The following is a 21,551-nucleotide window of genomic DNA, read 5'->3' on the forward strand; positions in this document are numbered from 1 at the left end:
AGGCTTTAGTTTTGAGCCCAACTAGTGGTAAATTAAGAAAGTCCCCATGCTGCCTGCAGGTTGCTGCTCCGAATGGAATGCAGACAAGTTGCGGGCTCTGCTTAATTGAGTCCGGCGTTGGAAAATGACACCAGGACAAATTCAGCAAGTTTCCCAGATTCAGCCCAGAGATAGCTGCCAGAACCGCGATCTGGTGGGTCCCCCCCCCCCCAGCTTTGCAGCACTGGTGACAAAATGTATCTTTCCTTTCAGGCGTGTGCAAAACGTAGTCAGCTGAGTAGCTCGTATTCTGTGTAAAATTATCCAAAAACAAAAGTTTAAAGTGTCCGTGTCAGTGCTTAACTTGCACAAAAAAAAAACAGAAGTGCTAGGATACAGAGTTTTAAAAAAAAGACCGGCACTGGAAAGTGCATGTTTCTTCCCTCACCCAGCACTTTCTGTTTCTTTACCTCAGTCCCTCCTTTCTCCCTTTCTCATAGTTTTCTTATCTTTCTCTTAATTTTCTGTTCTCCCTTTTCTGCCTTCTTGTCGCTTGCTGTGGGTCAAAATGTAAGAAGAAAAGTACGCCTTGGTTCCCAAAAATGAGCTCTAGTGCCCACCACCCGCAAACAGCAGGGGCGTAACGCAGGCCCTTGCAGCCACTGAGGCTCAGAGGTGTCCCCAAAACTTCAGCCCATGAATAATAAATATATGTGAGATATTGGAGACCCAGGAACCCCTCTTAATAGTCTGCAGGTGGGGTCCACCATTTTGCGTTACACCACTGGCAAACCTGGCATACATTAAGCACTGGCGTTGAAGGTTCTCTGCATCCCAGCCGTGGATTCACTTCCGATTAAAATCAGAAAAACACCTCACCCTGTCAATCATGCAGCTTAAAAAGACTTTAAAATTGTTTTGTTGGATAGTTCTGTGGTGTTCACTCATGTTATTCTGTGCAGTGTTGCTTCTCTTAGGTCATTCGGTTTTCTACGGATGGCAGTAAATGAGTGCCTGCGCTCACCAATAATCCCCAACGCAGGCCTGCATGAGGGCTAGGGATGTGGTCGAGGGATGGCTGCGCTGAGGTTCATCACGCCTTCCTCTGCAGATTAACGCATTCTCATTATTACCTGCAACGCCCTGCTCAGAGTCTCCGACCATGCTCAGCAGTATTTTTTTCCTACTTGAAATACCTGTTCACCAGCAGCGCATGGCGTCTGCTGAACCAGCTTCTGGCACATCACGTTTTAGGGCGCCGCGTGCCTCGAGGTCACACTATAAAACTGATCATATATACCTGACGCTAGACACCATAATACCCCTTCTGTTTTTTAGGTTTGACATAAACACTCCATTGTAAAAAAAAAAAAAAAAGAAGGCTGCAGCTGGATCCAGTTGAGTGAGAATACTTGTAATTTACTAATAGATTTTCCACTAAGATTACTTGCGCCTCTGCGGATGGCGTCAGTGTGCCATGTAGGCTGTGGGTTTAGTACGCATTCATAGAACAGGCAGTTCAATGAGTCTGTGATCCGGCTGCTATCAGCAGTACCCAACTTCTGGCTCCCAAGTGCACTGGCGATACCGCGCCAAACTTATGGGTTTCAGGTGCCTTGCCAACACTGCACAAAACTACTGGGTCCAAAAAGCCACAGCGACACTGCTCCAAAGTTCTGGGTTCCAGGTACCCTGGTGGCGCTGCGTCAGACTTATGGGTTCCAGGTGCCCTGGCCACTCTGCATCAAACTTGTGGGTCCAAGGCATCATGGCGACACTGCGCCAAACGTATGGGTCGGATGTGCCCGAGTGACACTGCGCCAAACTTATGGGTGCCTGGTGACACTGTGCCAAACGTATGGGTTCCAGGTGACCTGGCAACACTGCACCAAACTTGTGGGTCTCAGGTACCCTGGCAAAACTGCCCCAAACTTATGGGCCCTAGGTGCCCTGGTGACACTGCACCAAACTTGCGGGTCCCAGATGACACTTCACCAAACTTGCGGGTCCCAGGTGCCCTGGCGACAGCAACACTGCTTCAAACTTGTGGGCCCCAGGTGTTCTGAAGAAACTGCACCAAACTTCGGGGTCCAAGGCGCCATGGTGACATTGCACCAAACTTGTGGATCCCAGGTGCCTAAGCAACACTGCACCAAACAAATGGGTCCCAGGTACCCTATGACAGTGCACCAAACTTGTGGGTCCAAGGTGCTCGGGTGACACTGCACCAAACTTGTGGGTCCAAGGTACCCAAGCAACACTGCACCAAACTTGTGGGTCCAAGGTACCCTGACAACACTGCAGTAAAATCATGGGCCTCAGGTACCCTGGTGACACTGCAACAAATTTGTTGGTTCCAGGTACCCTGGCGACACTGCACCAGACATGAGGCTCCCAGATAATGTGGCGACACTGCACCAGACTTGTGAATCGTAGGTATCCTGACAAAACTTGCAAAACATGTGGGTTCCAGGTACCCTGGCGGCACTGTGCCAAAAGTGTGGGTCGCAGCGGTCCTAGTGATGCTGTGCCAAACTTGTGGGTCCCAGGTACACTGCTGACACATCACCAATCTTGTGGATCCCAGGTGTTCTGTTGACACTGCAGCAAGCTTGTAGTTCCCAGATGTTCTGGTGACACTGCAGGATGCTTACGGGTCCCAGGTAGCTTTGCAACCCTGCACCGAATTTGTGGGTCCCTGGTACCCTGGCAAGACTGTGCCAAACTTGTGGATCCCAGGTGTGTGGGTCCCAGGTCCCCCAGCACTGAGACACCTGGACCATCAATCATTATGGAAAGTACAATATTGGTATTATGGCTTCTTCCCAGAAGTGAACATTTGTGATCTCCATTTGTGTGCATCCTGTATACGTCTTGCGCAGTGAACACTCAGGGACAGGTATTTACAATAGGACTCAGCTTCACAGATTGTACTGTTAAAAGCAGAGCAGTGACTGCTATGGGTGTTTCCTTGGCAGCAGGGTGGCATCCAAGATGAGTGCAGGTCAGTGTCAGTACTGTTACTGACAGGCTGCACCTGGATGATTCAATTAGAATGGACGGCCACCTGTTTGAGAGGAGAATATGCTCCCTTCCAGGACCTTGGGATCAAAGGGACAAGATGATCCTTACAGAGGGGAGGACAGCGGGGGTTGAAGGATGATGACAGGCCATCTAAGAGGCAGGCATCAATCTGAAGGCTAAACACACTCTTCTCTAACATTCTGAGGAACTCTAGGAACTTTGTGAACAGCTGGTTCACAACTTCATGCCAGATTTTGAATCAGTCCGGGGTAACATATGAATAACTTCTAGGAAATCACCTAATGTTCTCCTGTCACTCGTGCGACCTTTTCAAATGCTGCTTCTTGAACAATTTCATGATTTCCTCTTCTTCCGGACGGGATGAATGTTCGCACATATGCTAGACTTCACCAATGCAGCTTTTTTACTGATTAAAAAACCTACACATCCTGCACCCTCCTCCCCTCATCCTGGCACATCTCCATATTCCCTGGACCAGCAGGCAATTTTTTGACATTCGTTTCCACTCCCCCTAGGACTAATCAGATCAACTGGCTGGCAACAAAACCGAGTGACTCTAAACCATGCATACTCGAATCATTTCTGTTGGGTACTAAGATCAGAAACGCCAGCAGAAGTTGAAAAAATTGAAAACATAACAAAATAGTCAATTTCAAAATAGGTTGTCTGCAGAAGGGAACAGATGGGAAGTACTACAGCAGAAAGTCTCCAATTATGTCCATTAGTTTTGCGACTCCTCAGTCAAATGGCCAACCTCCATACATAAGGGCATCAGGCAAACCTGCCTATGAAATAACCCAGTCACCACCTTGACCTACTTATATAAAGGCATAGTCACTTCCTTAACCTCCCTGCAGGGGCGTAGGAGACAATACATTGCTGGGGGGGACAGGGACAGCCTTGGGGACTTTCAATCAACCATATACAAATCGCTCCTTGTTTACGTACTGCAGGCTCCGATAAATATACACAATCATATATATTGGAAGTGAAATAGGGAGAAAGGAAGGCATGTTTACACAGTCTGAAAGTATCTTTTATTGTTATTTATATTCACAAAGTAATTAGCTCAAATGTGAAAATAGCATGTTGATTAACCTTGCATCTTCATGCACCAAGCAAATCAAGGTAGGAGGGTAAAAAGGAAGAACATACCCTTTGCGCCCCACACCTATCATGCCCTTCGCCTCATGCCAATTGGAACCGCACTGGAGAGATCAAAAGCGATCAAAAGCGATTAGGTACAATAGTTGTAAACTGTACTCGGAAACCATAATTCTAATAACACTTCTACTCCTGTGTGTGATCTTGGGAAGCTCAGCTCCACATCAGTCATAACTAGAAGCATTTCAACTGAAGAAACTCTTGGAGTTACAGTCTATATAAACATGGATTCTCTAATCTCTGTATAAACTGCAGTCACTAATTTCTTTAGAAACGGCTGTTTGTGATGCACCAAGTCACAGCGTGTAAAGAAAAGACATTCACTGATTATAAAGAAAAGACATCAGAAAATGACTATGATAGGGTTATTACAGTCGAGTTCTGACATTACAATGCCTTCTGCCAGAGCTAGCAGCCAAGGTAAAAGGCAGATCAGGTCAAGGAGCATAATTCATAAAGCTGTTTAAAGCAAAAAATTTAATGTTGATTTTCTTTCTTCTTCTCTACTTTAATAGCTTGGAATGACAGAACCTATGCACTAAGGTTTTCAGTGGTTTGTGGGAAAGTTGGTGGTGTGACCATGTATTATATGGGGTAAAATACCCCCTGTGTACATTAGGATATTGCAAGTCACCTTAAAGTTCATACCTTAAAAACAAGCAGTGGCAAAGCAAATAAGTCTCGCCTATGTAAGTTCTACTGCCTTTGCCAATGTGTTTTAGCCATGCTGTACACCAGTGAGACTACTATTCAGCATGGCTCAAAGTTAATGGCAAAGTTAATGGCATAAAGGAGAATGATGTGTCATCGACTGGTGTGGCATAGTACCATGGAGTAAGTAGAGCGTCCTAGAATAGAGCAATAAACTAAACTTTGAAGGAACAGGGGTCCCTGGAAAAAAATGCAACACCTCTCCCATAAACAATGATATTAAAGTAGTATGCAAATGGAATGTTTTATGCATTTATTCAATCAAAATATAAAAGATCAAATGTAGTGGGAAAACATCAACAGGGGAAATCGAGAAAGACTAGTATTTGGGCATTACACAAGTTATCTGGATGACCCAATGTCGCCAATTACAAGAAAAATTTAAAAAGTAACCTTTATAGTACAGTGGTTTGGAGGAGGCTGGCCTGGTTTGTAGTGGGTACCTATGGTACTTACACCGTATACCACATCCAGTTATCCCTTATTAGTGAAATGTAGGCAGTGCCTAGACACCAGGCTCTCTAGGAGACATGCAAAGCTCATGCAATACCACTGTAGTCACACAGTACTCACACACATGAAAGGAAATACTCAGTGTTACAAAAAAAAGGTACTTTATTTTAGAGACACAAATGCCAAAAATACCAAAGAGACTATACTCCCTTAGGAGGTAAGTAATACACCATTTATATACACTAGTATACAGCAATAGCAATAAAAACAGAAAACAGTGCAATTAGTGAAAATCACAATGGTTAGAAATGGGCCTAGGGGAAACACAAACTATGTACTAAGAAAGTGGAATGCGAATGTCGGTTTCCCACCTAGGCAAGTGTGGTGTGTAGAGGGGCGCCGGGAGTATTAGAAAATACCAAAGGTAAGTAATAGAACCCACCTCAGAGCCCAGGAAAGCAGGAGTAAATCACAGTAACTTTCCCAGAACACACAAGAACACAAGAAAGAAGATAATGCAAGAACCAGAAGATACTTCAAGACACAAAGGGTGGATTCCTGGACCTAAAGACCTGTGGAAGAATGGGACTAAGTCCAAGAAGCACAGAAGAGTCCAGGGAGGACAGGAGCCCCCGCTAACCCGAATCAAGGTGCAAAAGAAGAACCACTGGTGAAGAACAACAGTCAGTACTGCACCCAAGAAGATGGATGTGGGTTGGTGCAGATGATATCCCACACCGGATGGATGATTGCAGTCTGGTTTGCATCGCTGGATTCCACCAACAAGCCTTGGCACAGGCAATGCTCATGGTTAGTGGAAAATGGCACTGCCCAGGACCAGGAGGGACCTGGTGGACTCTACCCAGGAGGAGGAGTCAGAGGGGGCTCTCAGCAACTCAGAGAGCCCACAGAATACCAGCCAGCACACACAGGAGTCCCCCAGCACGGGGACAAAGGAGTTGCAAAAGGAGGCCCACGCAGCACAAAAACAAAGGATTCCACGCCGCCAGAGAACCACTCAGGAAGCTGTGCATCTCAGGAAGGAGTGCTGGGGGCCGGAGGTACATTGTGCACAAATAATTTCATAGAAGGATGCCACACGCCTTGGCAACTGAAAAACACGTGGTGCACGGGGTACTGTCTTGCGTGAGAAGGCAAGCTCTTACCTCCAACAACCATAATTTAAGGGAGAGAGCATAACTGTTGGGGTCCTGATTAGCAGGATCCCAGTAGACACACTCAAACACACTGGCAAACAGGCCAAATGTGGGGGTAACCAAGCTAGAAAGCGGCTACTTTCCTACAAGGTAAGCATCCACAATAATAATTTACAAGCTTTTATACACCCACTTTTACATGAATGACTCAAATAGTGAATCAAGAAGTCATTAGCTCATAGTACCTATGCTTATGCCAACTTATGTACAATATCACAAATTCAAGTCAAGGTACTTTGGCCGACGATATTTCGATCCCCTATACAAGTATCAGGATCATCCTAAGCCTTGGTTAAGCTTGAGTTAAAAGGGTTACAGAGTGCTTGTAACCAAAACGGCCAAGATAAATCTGACTCATGTCTCATATGAGTGACAAGGCAATCAATGGAGATCTGAATCTCTAATCAAGCGCCAATGCCATAAAGTAGTAGTAGAGTGGAGTAGTGTCACAGTGTAATAGAGTGTCATAGAGTGGAGTGGCAGAGTGTCGTAGAGTGGAAAGGCATAAATATGAGTGAACTGGAGTAGAGTGAAGTAAAGTAACGTGAACTTGCATAGAGAAAGTTGGGTAGAGTGCTGTTGAGCATAGTACATTGTTGTATAGTGGAGTGGCATAGAGGGTTGTGCAGTGGCATAGAGTGGAGTAAAGTGGAATGGAGTGGCATATAGGGAGTTGTGTAGGGAGTTACAGAGTGGAGAAAGTGTTAGAGTTTAATGGAATAGAGTGTCAGAGTCTATTATCATGGAGTGTAATGTCATAGTGAAGTGTCATAGAGTGGAGTTGGGTGGTCTAGAGTGAAGTGGCATAGAGCACAGTGGTGCAAAGTAGATTGGTGTAGAGTGTGGTGGTATAGAGTGCGTTGGTTTTGAGTAAAGTGGTGTAGAGTGCATTGACGAAGACTGCACTGGTTTAGCGTACAGTGCAGTAGCGTAGCGTGGTGAAGTGTAGAGGGGAGCAGAGTGGAGTGGCACAGCAAAGATTGCAGTGGTTCAGAGTGATGTGTCATAGAGTGATGCGGTGCATGGTAGAGTGGAGTGGTGCAAGGTAGAGTAGACTGGTGTAGAGTGCAGTGATGCAGAGTAGAGTGGCATAGAGTGTAGTGGCATATAGTACATTGGTGTAGAGTGCAGTAGAGTGGCATATAGTTGAGCGGTGCAGAGTAGAGTGCTGTGGTGCAGAGTAGAGAGGAGTATAGTTCAGTGGCAGAGTGTAGTGTTGCAGAGCAGAGTGTCATAAAGGGCAGTGGTGTAGAGTAGAGTGGCATAGAATGCATTGGTGTAGAGTGCAGTGATGTAGAGTAATGCAGAGTAGAGAAGAGTGGCTTAGAGTACAGTGGTGCAGAGTAGAATAGAGTTGCATAGAGTGCCGTGGCATAGAGTAGATTGCTGCAGAGTACAGTATAGTGGTGAAGAGTAGATTGTTGCAGAGTGGAGCATAGTGATGTAGAGTGCAGTAGCATAGAGCAGTGCAGAGCAGATTGGAGTGGCGCAGGGTACATTGGAGTGGTGCAGGGTAGATTAGACTGCATAGCAAGGAGTGGAATTGCGTAGATTGCAGTGGCATAGAGGAGATGATTTCAAAGTAGAGTGAAGTGCCTACAGTGGAGTGGTGTAGAGTAGAGTAGATTAGAGTGCCGTGGTGCAGAAAAGAGTGCATTGGGACAGAGTACAGTGGCATTGAATGCAGTGGTGCAGAGTAGAGTGGCGTGGAGTTCAGTGGCAGAGTGTAATGTTGCAGATTAGAGGGTCACAGAGTACAGTGGTGTATTGTAGAGTGGCATAGAGTGCAGTCGCCTAGAGTGCTGTGGCGCAGAGTACAGTGGCATAGAGTGCAGTGGCATAGAGTGCATTGGTTTTGAGTAAAGTGGTGAAGAGTGCACTGGCAGAGTGCAGGGGTGTAGTGTACAATGGTTAGAGTAGAATAGGCATAGATTGCAGTGGCGTAGTGTAGAGTGCTGCAGAGTAGAGTGATGTAGAGTGGAGTGGTACAGCATAGATTGCAGTGGCGTAGAGTAGCACAGAGTGGAGAAAAGTGGTGTAGGGTGCAGTGGCATAGGGTAGATTGTTTCAGAGTAGAGTGAAGAAAAGATAAAGAAAAGATAATATACTTCAATATGCTTAAGTATGTAACGATAACAACAACATAAATAATAACGCTAGACATAACGGCCCAAAATGAAATATGGCTTCTCCCTGTTAGCCACGCTATAATCAAGCCCTTCATTACCTAGATAAAAAAGCATTAAGCATAAATCTTAGAAAAATATACCCTTCTAATACCTAAATTGTTGTGGGAAAGGATAAAATCTGGGTCCAATTTCGACTTCACTGTTTCACCAACTGGTGTGATCTTAGGCAAATACAAATACTGTTTTTCACAGTCTCCTTTCTAGCCTGCAGGCACCAGGCTGAGTGGGACTCTGTTTCCTCTTTAGATCTTCCTCATTGTTCTGCAGCTCCTCTTAAAGGCCTCCTGCATTGCACCTCTTCAAGGCGGCAGCAGGTGATGCAGACAGTAATCATCCAAAACTCTTCTCCTCTTCGTGCCCTTTGTTCTTATGAGCACCCTTAATGCCCACAGCTGTGAACAGGACAAACAAAACTGCAGAGGGCCTCCTGACTCTCCTTCATTCTGTTACCATCAGATTGGTGGATGGTACCTACAGGGCTATTGAAAGTAGCGCTTTTGTGCGCTAATGGCCCTCTGAATAATAGATGTAAAAGGGGAAATTAATTTTGTCCCCTTGTCCCCCCCACCTTTGTCCCCCGTGTCCCCCACCCTCCAAAATCTGGGGGGGATATGTCCCCCGCGTCCCCCACACTTCCTACGCCCATGCCTCCCTGTACAAAAGCCCTGTCACAACCCTAAACTACCTAGACAAAAACCACGTCACAACCCCTAACTACCTAGACAAAAACTAAGTCACAACCCTAAGCTAAACAAACAAAAACTCTGCTCTGTCTCAAACTTGCTACATAAAGCCAAGTCATTATGATAACCCGCCTAAATGACAGCCAAATCACAGCTTTAGCCTGTCTACCTACCTATGGATGTCCGCAGTCCCCACCCTAACCTAGCTTTACAAAAGCCAAGAAACCGATATAACATCTCAAGAGAAAAAACAGTCAGCAACCTACCCTACCTAGATAAAAAAACTCAGTCACTGCACTAACCTAAACAAACAAAATCTCAGTTACTGTCTCTACCAAGCTAGACTCAAGTCCAGTCACTGCACATACAAAAGCCTAGTAACCCCTTTAACCTTGTTAAGCGCAAGTCAAAACGCCAGACTAACCTGCCTATACAAAATGTTTGTCAACAAGCGAAACCACCTATACAGAAACGAATCAGCACCCTAACCTTAATTGATAAAAATCTAATTTATGCACTGAACTATCTACACAAAGGCTAGAGATCCAACTTACCATATATATACAAAAGTGAAGTCAATACACTAACATGCATGGATAAAATTCCAATCAAAGTCTTAGACTCTCTAGGTAAAGTGACAATACAATCAATGCCCTGGCGTACTTAAACAAACGTCAAGTCACTAGCCTGACCTACCTAAAGAAAGCCCGGTCATCAACCTGATCCACCCATATAAAATACACTTCACTTCCCGGTGGTACCCCTTTTACAGAAGGGCCATTCCCTCCGTATGCTACCTAAATAATGCCTAAGCATCGCCCTAATTTACCCAAAATGCATCTCACTTCCCGGTGGTACTCCTTTAACAGAAGGCCCATTGCCTCCCTATGCTACCTAAACAATGTCCAAGCATCGCCCTAATCTACCTCACTTCCCGGCGGTACCCCTCTTTGTAAAGGACCCATTACACCAACGGTACTCAAAGTACGGCCCGCGGGCCGCCAGCGGCCCCACGGACCTAGCTTGGCGGCCCGCGAGACCTACGCCAAACGCCATATCATAATGGCAGCAGTATGTAAACATAGAAGAGGGCCGCGGGAGCATGCTCCCGCGGCCCTCCTCTATGTTTACATACGGCGGCCATTGTTTATGGCGTTGCCCTGACGATCCTGGAAGCCAAAGCCCCATAAAAGTCAGCGCTTGCAGCTAACTTTTACGGGGCTTTGGTCGTCTGCTTCCTGTCACCGGCTCCACGTCTGCTGCCCGCCTGCCTGCCTGCTGTTCCACATTTGTGGCATCTTTACAGTGCTTTGAGTCAGGTAAGGCTCTTTGCTTATTTATTTATTTGTTTTTAATGTAGTGTGTGTTACTGGGGTAGGCATGAGAGCAGATTGCACTGTGTGTGTGCGCTGTGTGTGTGTGTTACTGGGGTAGGGGTGAGAGCAGATGGCGCTGTATGTGTGCGCGCTGTGTGTGTTACTGGGGTAGGGGTGAGAGCAGATGGCGCTGTGTGTGCGCGCTGTGTGTTACTGGGGTAGGGGTGAGAGCAGATGGCGCTGTGTGTGTGCGCTGTGTGTGTGTGTGTGTGTTACTGGGGTGGGGTGAGAGCAGATGGTGCTGTGTGCAGATGGCGCTGTGTGTGTTACTGGGGTAGGGGTGAGAGCAGGTGGCGCTGTGTGTGTTACTGGGGTAGGGATGGGAGCAGATGGCGCTGTATGCAGATGGCGCTGTGTGTGTTACTGGGGTAGGGGTGAGAGCAGATGGCGCTGTGTGTGTTACTGGGGTAGGGGTGGGAGCAGATGGCGCTGTATGCAGATGGCGCAGTGTGTGTTACTGGGGTAGGGGTGAGAGCAGATGGCGCTGTGTGCAGATGGCGCAGTGTGTGTTACTGGGGTAGGGGTGAGAGCAGATGGCGCTGTATGCAGATGGCGCAGTGTGTGTTACTGGGGTAGGGGTGAGAGCAGATGGCGCTGTGTGTGTTACTGGGGTAGGGGTGAGAGCAGATGGTGCTGTGTGTGTTACTGGGGTAGGGGTGGGAGCAGATGGCGCTGTATGCAGATGGCGCTGTGTGTGTTACTGGGGTAGGGGTGAGAGCAGATGGCGCTGTGTGTGTTACTGGGGTAGGGGTGAGAGCAGATGGCGCTGTGTGCAGATGGCGCAGTGTGTGTTACTGGGGTAGGGGTGAGAGCAGATGGCGCTGTGTGCAGATGGCGCAGTGTGTGTTACTGGGGTAGGGGTGAGAGCAGATGGCGCTGTATGCAGATGGCGCTGTGTGTGTTACTGGGGTAGGGGTGAGAGCAGATGGCGCTGTGTGTGTTACTGGGGTAGGGGTAGGGGTGGGAGCAGATGGCGCTGTATGCAGATGGCGCAGTGTGTGTTACTGGGGTAGGGGTGAGAGCAGATGGCGCTGTGTGTGTTACTGGGGTAGGGGTGGGAGCAGATGGCGCTGTATGCAGATGGCGCAGTGTGTGTTACTGGGTTAGGGGTGAGAGCAGATGGCGCTGTGTGCAGATGGCGCAGTGTGTGTTACTGGGGTAGGGGTGAGAGCAGATGGCGCTGTATGCAGATGGCGCAGTGTGTGTTACTGTGGTAGGGGTGAGAGCAGATGGCGCTGTGTGTGTTACTGGGGTAGGGGTGAGAGCAGATGGCGCTGTGTGCAGATGGCGCAGTGTGTGTTACTGGGGTAGGGGTGAGAGCAGATGGCGCTGTATGCAGATGGCGCAGTGTGTGTTACTGGGGTAGGGGTGAGAGCAGATGGCGCTGTGTGTGTTACTGGGGTAGGGGTGAGAGCAGATGGCGCTGTGTGTGTTACTGGGGTAGGGGTGAGAGCAGATGGCGCTGTGTGCAGATGGCGCAGTGTGTGTTACTGGGGTAGGGATGGGAGCAGATGGCGCTGTATGCAGATGGCGCTGTGTGTGTTACTGGGGTAGGGGTGAGAGCAGATGGCGCTGTGTGTGTTACTGGGGTAGGGGTGGGAGCAGATGGCGCTGTATGCAGATGGCGCAGTGTGTGTTACTGGGGTAGGGGTGAGAGCAGATGGCGCTGTGTGCAGATGGCGCAGTGTGTGTTACTGGGGTAGGGGTGAGAGCAGATGGCGCTGTATGCAGATGGCGCAGTGTGTGTTACTGGGGTAGGGGTGAGAGCAGATGGCGCTGTGTGTGTTACTGGGGTAGGGGTGAGAGCAGATGGTGCTGTGTGTGTTACTGGGGTAGGGGTGGGAGCAGATGGCGCTGTATGCAGATGGCGCTGTGTGTGTTACTGGGGTAGGGGTGAGAGCAGATGGCGCTGTGTGTGTTACTGGGGTAGGGGTGAGAGCAGATGGCGCTGTGTGCAGATGGCGCAGTGTGTGTTACTGGGGTAGGGGTGAGAGCAGATGGCGCTGTGTGCAGATGGCGCAGTGTGTGTTACTGGGGTAGGGGTGAGAGCAGATGGCGCTGTATGCAGATGGCGCTGTGTGTGTTACTGGGGTAGGGGTGAGAGCAGATGGCGCTGTGTGTGTTACTGGGGTAGGGGTAGGGGTGGGAGCAGATGGCGCTGTATGCAGATGGCGCAGTGTGTGTTACTGGGGTAGGGGTGAGAGCAGATGGCGCTGTGTGTGTTACTGGGGTAGGGGTGGGAGCAGATGGCGCTGTATGCAGATGGCGCAGTGTGTGTTACTGGGTTAGGGGTGAGAGCAGATGGCGCTGTGTGCAGATGGCGCAGTGTGTGTTACTGGGGTAGGGGTGAGAGCAGATGGCGCTGTATGCAGATGGCGCAGTGTGTGTTACTGGGGTAGGGGTGAGAGCAGATGGCGCTGTGTGTGTTACTGGGGTAGGGGTGAGAGCAGATGGCGCTGTGTGCAGATGGCGCAGTGTGTGTTACTGGGGTAGGGGTGAGAGCAGATGGCGCTGTATGCAGATGGCGCAGTGTGTGTTACTGGGGTAGGGGTGAGAGCAGATGGCGCTGTGTGTGTTACTGGGGTAGGGGTGAGAGCAGATGGCGCTGTGTGTGTTACTGGGGTAGGGGTGAGAGCAGATGGCGCTGTGTGCAGATGGCGCAGTGTGTGTTACTGGGGTAGGGGTGAGAGCAGATGGCGCTGTATGCAGATGGCGCTGTGTGTGTTACTGGGGTAGGGGTGAGAGCAGATGGCGCTGTGTGTGTTACTGGGGTAGGGGTGAGAGCAGATGGCGCTGTGTGCAGATGGCGCAGTGTGTGTTACTGGGGTAGGGGTGAGAGCAGATGGCGCTGTGTGCATATGGCGCAGTGTGTGTTACTGGGGTAGGGGTGAGAGCAGATGGTGCTGTATGCAGATGGCGCTGTGTGTGTTACTGGGGTAGGGGTGAGAGCAGATGGCGCTGTGTGTGTTACTGGGGTAGGGGTGGGAGCAGATGGCGCTGTGTGTGTTACTGGGGTAGGGTGGGAGCAGATGGCGCTGTGTGCAGATGGCATTGTTTTGAAAAAGGGGGTGGGGTGGTTGTTCCCCCTCTAAGCCCCGCCCCCCGCTGTCACGTCAGTGCGGCCCTCGGCCGCAAACCATACTGCAATTTTGGCCCCCGAGAAAATGTTTGTGAGTACCCATGCATTACACCCTTCCTACATAGACAAGGACAGGCATCGCAAAAGCCAAGTCAGTGCTGAACCTACCTAACAACAGCCCAGTCACCACCCTTACGTACCGAGACAAAATACACGTCACTGCCCTAACCTATCTAAACAAAAGCCCGTTATCAAGGGCTCCGACATTTCACGGCTGGGTTTACCAAAATAATTTCCAAAACAAGCAAAATTGCTGGTAACTGACCCATGCATCAAATATGAAGACCTGCATGTCCCACCATTCTGCACCGGGAGAAATGACTATGATTCAGATGGGCATTTACAGGGACAAAAAACGTCTAGAAACCCTAAGCAGGGCTGGAGATAGTAAGGCCCATATTTATCCTTTTTTTTTTTTAGCGCCGCATGGTTGTCATTTTTTTACGCAAAAGCGGCGCAAACTTACAAATACAATTGTATTTTGTAAATACAATTGTATTTTGTAAGTTTGCACCGCTTTTGCGTCAAAAAGCGGCGCAAATGCGGCGTTAAAAAAATATAAATATGGTTCTAAGAGTACTGCCGGTGCAGTGACACCAGGGTCAGGGGTATTAGAGGCCCACTTCCTCCCCGATATAGCTGTTTTTATTGCTATGTCAGGGGAGAAAATCACGTTTCCTTGCTTGCTGTTAGGGCCAGCGGCATCTTTTCAATGCCAAGGCTTTACATAAAAACATACGATGCCGTTATTTTCCGTGCCGGTTTATCAATATTGGTCGTGGACTGGATTTAGCAGGTGTGTGTTGTTTCCATTACCGCAGCATGCTACCCACAGGTTTGAAGATGAGGACGGTAAAACGAGCCTTTCAAACTTAGCAGTCATGCCGCCTGCTTCCTCCGGGTAAAAAGGCATTCATTTTCAAATACCTGAGTATTCATATCACGGGGTACCCCCCCCCCCCCCCCCCCCCCCCCCCCCCCTCCCAAGTAAAAACGGAAGCATGGAAAGGGAGGAACCACTACACAGGATGGGCCCGTCGTGGCAGCCGAGGTTTCTTCTGCTTTACTTGCCAGTATTGTTGACATATACCCGGTTTTTCAACATTTCTTTTACGTTTCTGGGAAGTGCTGTAATAAGAAGCTTACAGGCAGTGGGGCACGAAGAGCCTCCGCTCGCAGGCTTGTTTTCTGCAGGGCAGCCTTACTGCGGCTGCGCGGCCTCCAGGCAGAGTACAGCGCTTGCAGCATTCTAGGCGCACAACATTCCATTCGCAGCTCCAGCTTTCTAAGCGCAGTAGTGAACCCGCAGAAAGAACAGGCAAAACCCCAGCTCCTTTCCTTACAAACACCAACAACGTTCTGCTTCCCACACAGGACTATCAGTACAGAGAGGAGAACGGGAAGTACTCAATCACTACAGACGGCACCATTCCACCACCACCAACACAGCGAAACAATAAGTTAACCAAATACAGAATTCACTGCGACATAGAGTGCGTGCCAAACAGTCTGAGCACAAAATAATGCTAGCATTTGCAATGCAATAGGTCTCGCATTTGTGAGAGTTAGGGCTATTGGTGTTGTAAATTACAGTGTCTTTTACCTGTGGGTTTTGGTTTGGAGTGTAGTGGATGTATGTGGTGTGGAGTATAATTATGTGTGTTGTATTGGAATTGTTAGATGAGGAATTGTGCGGGTTGGAATTGTGTAGTGTGTGTAGTGGAATTATGTGGTATGGTGAATAGATGGGTCAGAGCACAACTCTGGGGTACATGCGGGTATACCGCACCCACCCACTATTTTCATAAGTTGGACACCGTCCACCCTGACAAGTAGTTTTGCCGCACTGTATTACACTGAACTCATCTGGGTGTATTGTTTAAACACTGCAACACATTCAGCAGCTCCTACATGTTGTCTGCTTGCCTTCCAAGCAGCAACGTGGCAGAGGCAGAGGGGGTTTGATCTTTTAGTTTTAATTCAAGCTGGTGCCAAAACAAAGGCCAAAGTTAGGTGGCCATCAGGCCTGCTTTTGTTCTTGCTGGAGATATCTGGAGCCTCACACCAACTTGCTAACGCAATGGAGGGGAAACAAAGGCACATGGCTTGTTGTCACTTCACAGGTACTTAAGAGAGGCATGATTTTGTCTTTGATCAGTCCCTTGTAATAAGAGATATGAATGCACAGTAAGAATGTCAGATATGCTGGCCTGTTTCTGTATTTACACAAATAGCAATTTAAAAATCACTATTTTGTTTTATTTCTTTTATTGCACTACTTGCGCCACTGCAGGGTTTCAGAGTGCTTTACATCACATGTACACACTATACGTTGACAATAAATCATGTAAATCTATGTACAGGATGTGTTACATAGGATAATGAGGGTTACAAGGTGTAGGAGTCACAAGTCCTTCATAGCTCACTGTGCTATATTGGAAGGATTACAATTTATGAACCACACGCAACAAAAGGATCTCCGTTCTTCATATTAAAAGCAGTAGCCCACTTACCTATATATATATGAAATAACATTCTGTCATGATGTGCTTTGCAGGAGACACGTTAAGCCTTTGTGCTGCTTTGATTAAAAACTGGGACTAGACACAACACACGTCTCTCCACCAAATGTGTTAACCACCAGTATTCTTACCACTATTGCTATTCCCTGCAATTTATGGGGCATACAAATCTATCTGCAGCAGGTGCCTTAACCCCATAAGAGTTTTTAAAGCAGCCCCTGCAGCCAATTAAGAAGAGCATTTATTGCCAAGTTTCTCCTTGTGTCAATTTGTTTTGTAGCAAAGATAAAAAAAAAAAATGTTGAAATTGCAGCCCAGATTTTACGTCTGGCTTGTGTTACTTTTTGGCGCAACCACAATGCAAAATCTCATTTGTTAAATCTGGTGATATGCCCAAATGTACTCCTTATAGTCCTGCTAAACATATGTGTGAGGTCTTACGATCAGATGCCACTTCTTGTGATATCACTTCTCGTGAGGTTATGGGTTGTAATGCCACTTTATGTGATATCACATCTTGTGATGCCACTTGCAATGTCACGCCCCCTGATGTCACATGCTGTGATATTGCGCAGCATGATGTCACTTCTATTCTGTCTAACTTAGTAAGTCCCCCACTTCTTTTTTTAGGACCTGTGTCCTGGACAGGGGTGAGAGTTGCGCGCAATAGATAGAAAGGAAGATAGAGACGGATAGGTATTTTGTTCAGGAAGTGGTGAATGAACTCAAGCTAGAGGAGCAGAAAGTGTGTGAGAAAGAGAGTAAGAAGGGAAGAGCAGGCAACAGACTCATAAAGAGGGAACGCCTGTGTACGCAGAAGCACCTTAAGAAGAGGAGGAGAGCATGGATTTGAGGGACGGACACCTTGATAAGGCACGGGAAAGAAACTGTGCTTGAAGACCTGTTAACCACATGAGAGAAGTGGGAACAGTGTATGAGAGAGTGAGAGAAAGGGGTGAGAGTGCGAGGGAGAGAGATAGAGGGACAAGTGGGAGGGGCACACGGAGGGAGGGAGGCTAGAGGTGTACCAGTGCACAGGTGAGGAGGTACAGGAAGGTAGTATGTGTGAGCAGGTAGAACAGAGAGGAGACAGGGAGTGAGAGGGAGGGATGAGAAGGGGCAGTGGGATTGTGAATTTCCACAAAAGTTACAGTACTGCAATTAGTTACTCGGTAAACACAGGAGTGTTGACAGGGCTCAGTCCCATCAAGTGATTTTCTGAACCCACACTCCACTTTTATTTAGGAACTATCTGTTGTTTTATTCTTTAAACAAGTTACAGGAGTCAAATCCTGATGAAGGCAGTGGTTACTTAAAACTGTAACATAGTTCTTTCTCCAACTAGGGTCTGTTGAATATCTCTGGCACGCTTTCCAAACAAATTGTGACTGCTGCCTACTAAATGGGGCTTCGCGCCAATTAGATCAGAGGGGTCATCTTCATGCACTACCACTACTCATGATACACAGATAATCGTTAAGAAACACTAGAATTATATGGAGTCAGTCTGTAAATGAGTTCATAAAAAAGGTACATCACAAATATCTTCACCGCGATTCGACTTTTAGGGTTGGCGCAGGGCGAGTTGAAAAACTATTGCGTCTCGATTCTAGTGTGAAAAGCATGCTGGACATTTGCAACACTGTGTCCACTGCGAATCACAAATTACACTGGTGGATTGAAATGTCCCTCCCCATTTCTGCACTGCAAAAAAACACATCAGCTGCAATGTCCAAGTATGGATCCATGAACAAAAGTCGAGCGTCGATGAATAAATGTGCAAGTCTCAATTATAACTACAGTCACAAAAACGCCTCTTAGTGTCATTGAAACGCCATTACTAGGGTGAGAAAAGATTGTGTAAGCGTCACGTTTTTGACTTTTGGAGACATCAATGCCACCCCAAGATGTGATGGTAGGTGGCTGATGGATCCATCATATGGGATTGGGGTCTGCATTCGTGAGTGACCTGAGGCCTTTACCAAGGGCCACATTAAACAAAAGGCGGGTATGTGTGCACGCCCATTACCATAAAAAAAGGTACGCCTTGTTACGACTCGGTCGGCCCATCTCTAGGGGACGTTGTAAGGGGACTGTCGGAAGCCTGGGAATCACCTTGAACACTCATCTAGAGTCCTTTGCTGACTCCCGTTTGTTTCTCTTTTCGCTATGGTATGCTTTTGTAGTATTACATTTGCTTCCTGGGGCTGCAAATCCCATAATGCACAGCCTGGTAGTCAGGAAAGCCTGGATTCTGTTATACATTGTTTTCTATGGGATAAGTCCAGTTGCTCCTTTTCACCAGATCCTTTCCTCCAGGACTTGCGAGTGTCAGAAACTACACAGACCTGAGACCTCTCCTGTGCAGCCCAGTCATGTGATTCCACCTGGGGTTTTCTGCAGCTTGCCATTTCCTCATGATCCTTGTCGTGCATTGGAGTTCGATTCCTTTGTGTTACAGACCCCTTTTCGGATGGTGTTCTAGTCTTGTTCCTGTTCTGTTCCAGCTTGATCCTGTTATATGTTTCTCTGCCTTGTTCCAGCCAGAGTCTGTTCCCTATCTCTTAGCTTTGTACCTGTTTGTTTCTTCCAGAGCCTGCTCACTGTTTCTCTGTCCTGCGCCTGCTTTGTTACAGCCTGAACCTGTTCTCTGTTTCCCAGTCCTGTTTACTGCTTATTCCTACTCCCTGTATTCCAGCCCTGGCCTTGCTTGTTCCAGCCAGAGCCTGCTCTCTGTTTCCCATTCCTGTCTCTGTTTGTTCCAGCAGACCTTTGCACCCGGTTTTCCAGTCCTAGTCCTGCCTTAGCTTCAGCCTGAGCCTGTTCCCAGTTCCTGCCTCTGCCTCTTAGTTTGTTCCTTCTGTTTCCGTTTCCTCTCGGTATGTGTCTGGTAAGTGTTCTATCAGTCTTCAGCCGTGTATAAGTGTCCTCCTTTGTACTGGGGTTGGCTCCTGGTCTCCAGGAGGCAATTCCAGCCCCATCCAGAGCTTGTCTTGTGTATGTAAGTTCTATCCTTGTTTCTACTCTAGGGTCCAGAGTCAGAATCACTTCTGCTGCCTCCTTTCTATGGGCTGGCGGGGTGACTATCTGTAAGAGCAAACTGCACAGAGGCATTGACATTCCCTGTCACTGTGGGAGGTTCTGCGCCCTACCCTGTGTACAACCCCAGTGTGTTTGTTCCTTAGTAATCCGTTTCCTGTTTGTTCACACAAGGGTTGCTCTGCTTTACTTTCCTGTTTCCTGTGCCTGTCCATAGCTGTCCTTTCCCGTGTATGCCTTTAGCTGCTCTTCTGCCCCAGTACACTACCTCTTTGGGATATTCTGTGACCTCAAGGGGTGCCCCAACCAGAGTCCTGATCAGACCCGCCCAAAACCGTGACACGTCTTGCCCCTGGCTGGGATTCTTTGCAAAGTTCAGGCAGCAATGTTGAGGGTGAGAAGAGAAATAAAATCACATCTAGATAACACGCAGGACTACTATTCACTTCGTCTGTACCAACTGCCCGTTCCTCAAAGCAGCACAAGCTAAAATTGAACTCAGTAGGTAGCGCAGACTTAAATCACACAAGATGACCTAGGTAGTACTGCAGCTTCCATTTGTGAGCAACTATACCGATTATGGGGGCAAAGCTCTCACCTGATTGGTGAAAGGCTGCTAAATCAGTGGACTCCGATGCTGCCTCTTCAAGGGGCTCCCCCATGCTGCTGTCACCACTCATGGCCTCGACTTATCCTCAGCTTCACCCACCAGGATTCCCAGGCTGAAGTAGGAAAAAGAGAGGGGTGAGGTTATTGCAGTGCTTCAGAGACTCAGGGGGTTATTCTAACTTTGGAGGAGTGTTAATCCGTCCCAAAAGTGACGGTAAAGTGACGGATATACCACCAGCCGTATTACGAGTTCCATAGGATATAATGGACTCGTAATACGGCTGGTGGTAAATCCGTCACTTTTCCGTCACTTTTGGGACGGATTAACACCTCCTCCAAAGTTAGAATAACCCCCTCAATCTCTTCTCCATCTTGTTTGTCAGCCAGAGAAGAAGGCGAAGCAAGAGACAGTTTCCGGTGAGGTTTGTCATCACAATCTAGTTTAAGCTCAGCTTGCCAATACTGGAGACGAGTGCCTTTTCCTCCACTACCAGTCATTTTGTCAATCTGGTAACATGCAGAGAAAAATGTTAAAAACTTAGTTAGAATAAGTAGATGTTTTAGTTAGTACAACAATTTTACTCTGAATTCAAAGTTTCAGCGCACTTCTAATATTACAACTGTGTTTGCATAGAAAAAGAGGGCAGGCAAAATGGGAGCAGGTAGAATAAATAGTACCAGCATCGCAGTGGACGGGCACTAACCAAGAGCAATTAATCTGTTCTTGGCCAGTGCTCCTCAGCTAAGAACGGAAGTGACGTATCAGCTGCACAAACCAGTTAGGAGGCAGCAAAGAAGAGCAACAGTGGAGTCAACCGATGGCAAGCAGCAAGCGGGATCAAAGTCCTTTCACTGTATACAGCAAGTCTTTCAGGCAGCGCATGCGCACTGCCTATACTCGACCTAAATAACAGTGACACAAGAATAACAAATGAGCAGGGTTATGGAAACAAAAAAAGTACAAACATGTAATTAATGTAAGACTTCATCACCGCTGGAGGGATTCAATGAGGATTATAGAAAGAAGGATGGTTTGGGACCACATGGTCAGTGCCCCTGGTGGACGCAACAGAAAACATATTTTGTGAAATAAGCACTCTTTCAAAGGAGGCTCACAAAGTCTGTCCAATCAAATCCTGCATGTCTGACTCCCAACATGTGGGTGGAGCTAAACCCCTTCTTCTGGTTATGAGTACCACAACAAAGTCTGACGACAGCTGTGCTTTCAAGCCAGACCATAACGGCAATCAACAATGTGGCAGACCTCCTCACCAGTATCCGAAAGCTGCACATGGACTCATACGCCGTGATGTATCTACAAAAAAGCGTTCATCTCAACAGTCTGGCTTAACATGCATTAAAAAGACTACAGCAGTGCAGTAGAGGTGGGCGAGCCAACAAATTAACAGTTAGAGCAGAGCCATA

At 47.7% G+C, this 21,551-nt stretch overlaps 1 protein-coding gene across 5 annotated transcripts in view; it reads left to right on the forward strand.

Moving 5' to 3' along the window:
- LOC138301147 (uncharacterized) overlaps nucleotides 1-21,551 on the forward strand; it is a 50,566-nt gene that overhangs the window by 15,324 nt on the left and 13,691 nt on the right. Inside the window, exon 1 of one of the 5 annotated variants that reach the window (XM_069241321.1) lies at nucleotides 10,688-10,760. The exons of the other annotated variants lie outside the window; for them this stretch is intronic. The gene's annotated coding sequence lies outside the window, so the exon portion shown is untranslated. Of the gene's footprint in view, nucleotides 1-10,687; nucleotides 10,761-21,551 lie in introns of those variants that run through there. 5 annotated transcript variants of the gene reach the window in all.

The sequence above is a fragment of the Pleurodeles waltl genome, chromosome 6 (assembly GCF_031143425.1).
Source record: "Pleurodeles waltl isolate 20211129_DDA chromosome 6, aPleWal1.hap1.20221129, whole genome shotgun sequence".
NCBI classification, from domain to species: Eukaryota; Metazoa; Chordata; class Amphibia; order Caudata; family Salamandridae; genus Pleurodeles; species Pleurodeles waltl.